This window comes from Micromys minutus (genome assembly GCF_963924665.1).
Source record: "Micromys minutus genome assembly, chromosome: 6".
NCBI classification, from domain to species: Eukaryota; Metazoa; Chordata; class Mammalia; order Rodentia; family Muridae; genus Micromys; species Micromys minutus.
In genome coordinates, this window is record NC_137975.1 from 60136260 (window position 1) to 60139689 (window position 3430).

Here is a 3430-nt window from a genome sequence, read left to right on the forward strand (position 1 = left end):
CCCAGCCACCAAATGACTGAGCCACATGAAGTAAGGACTAAATCAAGATATTCACAGGGTATTAAACATATTCCAAGGGAACATTTAACTTGAATACAAGGCCAAAAATCAGCAACAATTCTATGATCCAATGCTGATATCAAATACAAGCTTCAAGGACAATTTTCTTTCTTTTTTTTAATTTTAATTATTTTTAATTGGATATTCTCTGTATTTACAATTCAGGTGTTATTCTCTTACCACCAAGCCAGTCCCCCCTTCCCCACCCACTGCTGCTATGAAGGTACTCTCTCTCCCAACCTCCCTTTCCTACATCAGCATTCCCCTACACTGGGAAAACGACGAGTGTCCTCTACTCTAATTGGTGCCAAAGAATGCTGTCCTCTGCTGCATATGCACCTCGAGTCATGGGTCTCTCCATAACAACTCATTGGTTGATGTCTTAGTCCATTTCTTTTCAAAGATTTATTCCAGTTTCATAGGGCTAACATGAGGTATGTACTTTGGGCAAATCGATACTTCAGAATCAACTCACGAAGCAGATGCACTTGATTGGTCCATCTAGAAGCATTTGCGGTGGATGATGGAGTGGCCCAACTTGTCATACTCCTATTTGCTGATCCACATCTGCTAGAAGGTGGACAGTGAGGCCAGGATGGAGCTGCCAATCCAGACTGAGTTCTTGCACTCAGGGGGAGCAATCATCTTAATCTTCATGGTGCTGGGTGCTAGGGCTATGATCTCCTGCATCCTGTCAACAATGCCTGGATACATGGTGGGACCACCAGGCTACACTGTATTGGCATACAGGTCTTTCCGCATGTCCACATTGAACTTCATGGTAGAGTTGAAGGTGGTCTCATGGATACCACAGGACTCCATGCCCATAAAGGAAGGCTGGAAGAGAGCCTCCGGACACCGGAACTGCTCATTGCCGATGGTGATCACCTGCCCGTCAAGCAGCTCAAAACTCTTCTCCAAGGAGGAAGATGATGCAGCAGTGGCCATTTCTTGCTTAAAATCCAGGACAACATAGCACAGATTCTCCTTTATGTCACGAACAATTTCTCTCTCAGCAGTAGTGGAAAAGCTGTAGCTCCGTTCAGTCAGGATCTTCATGAGGTAGCCTATCAGGTCCCAACCAGCCAGGTCCAGACACAAAATGGTGTGGGGAAGGGTGTAGCCCTTGTAGATGGGAACTGTGTGTGTGACCCCGTCACCAGAATCCATGACAACGCCAGTACAGTATTACCTGAATGGCCATGTCTGTGACTGGGGTATTAAAGGTTTTAAACATAATCTGCGTCATCTTCTCCCTGTTAGCTTTGGGATTTGGGGGAGGCCTTGGTCAGAAGCACCAGGTTCTCCTCAGGGACTATACACATCTCATTGTAGAAGGAGTGGTGCCAGATGACAGATCTTCTCCATGTCACCCCAGTTGGTGACAATGCCGTGCTCAATAGGATATTTCAGGTTCAGGATACCACTCTTGCTCTGGGCCTTGTCACCCACATACGAGCCTGTCTGGCCCATGCCCACCATGATGCCCTAGTATCTGGGATGCCCAATGATGGAAAGAAACATGCCCTGGAGGCGTTGTCACCAGCAAAGCCAGCTTTGCACAAGCCAAAGCCATTGTCAGTGGTGAGTGGGGCAATTTCTTCTTCTATTGCAATCAGCAGATCAGCTTGTTTGGATCTCCTATCCATCTTTATGGCTTACCCCTGCTTGGATGCGATTCCTAGTGAATCTGATTTATTTCAGGAACTTCCTCGAACCATTATTAAAGTTAACTTCTTATATTTTAATTAGCATTTTCTGCAGAATAGAATGTTGTGCCTGTGTCTCAGATAGCCAGAGTCTTAAGTAGCTTCTCTCTGAGAAGAAATATTTCATTTCAGAGGAAACTGCTCCACAACAAAGCTCAGCTCGTACAGAACTACACAATTTACCATGGAACCTACCTCCATTCTCCTGCAAACTCAGATGTTATGATTTGAGATCCTGAGAGAATCACTGAGGTACTGCTGGCCTGAACATCTTCACCCTAAGAGAAGGACCATTGTACATTTATGCACATCAGAATTTACTACACTCCAATGAGTCTCCCTTGAAGAAAGGCAGAAGCTTGTGTGACAAGCTGAACTCACAAGGGCTTCTAGCTTCACCCTGCCAGCATCCTGAGGAAGAATGAGTTGGACATTGTCTAAGTTAAGGTTTTACTGATGTGAACAGACACCATGACCAATGGAACTCTTGTAAGGCCAACTTTTAATTGGGGCTGTCTTATAGGCTCAGAGGTTCAGTCCATTATCGTCAAAGTAGGAACATGGCAGCATCCAGGCAGGCATGAATCTACATCTTCTTCTGAAGGTTGCTAGCAGGATACTGGCTTCCACGAAGTTAGGATGGGGGTCTTAAAGCCCACACCCACAGTGACACATCTACTCCAACAGGGCCACACCTTTTAATAGAGCCACTCCCTGACAAAGCATACACAAACCCTTGCTGACATTGAAGGCAAAGGTTTATAAGTCAAGGCAGTGAGATAATTGATATTTTACAGATCAAAGGTCTATATGTGGGGTGTATATTTTCTGTTTACATTCCAAGTGGTGTGCATCGATTTTGATTGGACTATGTAGTTGTCCTCAATTTTCATCATCACCCATTTCCTTCCTAGATTGCTAAGTGAAAGAACATCAGTTCTTGCTGTGAGTTGTAAGCAACTGAAATTTTTATGCCAACTTCTTGAGACCTAGAAGAAGTCTAGTTGCACTTGTGTTGGTTCATGTAATGGCACTGGAGTCTGGGGTCGAAGAAATCATAGAATCTGCCAACTCATGTTTTGTGCATGACTAGACCCCATATAATAATTACATATATGCATTCAAGACTGCTAGAGAATGCTATATGTTGAGTATTTGCTATTCCGAAGCTCACCCTGCTCTTACCAATCACTGATGTTGACCGTCAATGAAGAGAGAAGAAAGCTCGCTGCCTTCAGCATCTAAAGAAGACAGTATTTACTGCAGCTTCCCAGGAGATAATTATTGGCCACACTGCCACCTGCTGGAAGACACACAAGCAAGCTTCCTTCCATCCCTGAAAAGCCCCTGGGGACAGAGCCCAGGAAAGGAAGGTCACCTGCGTTAAGTTTTCCCAGCAAGACTATAACTTGAGACTCATTGTCAAAACCAGCTTTGCCCAATCAATTCAGGATGCAAAGTCCCCTCCCAGGAGCTCCTTCTGCTCAGTGGAGGCTGAAACTGATGGGCAGTCAGCCAGGAAGTGCCTGGAGCTTTGGTTCAGAAATGAGATTCTGAGCCTGTGTTGGCCTGTGACAAGGAACAGAAAGGACATCGCTCAGGTTCACACATGCCTATGCCTGTGCTCCTCTCAGAGGCACTGGGGTACACTCCTGCCATGC

General features: G+C 45.4%; 1 pseudogene across 1 annotated transcript; it reads right to left on the bottom strand.

The window, feature by feature from the left end:
- Positions 1–561: 561 nt before the first annotated feature.
- Positions 562–1661, bottom strand: LOC308421862 (actin, cytoplasmic 2-like; annotated as a pseudogene). Its single transcript has one exon. The product of its transcript is annotated as an actin, cytoplasmic 2-like (transcript).
- Positions 1662–3430: the final 1769 nt, after the last annotated feature.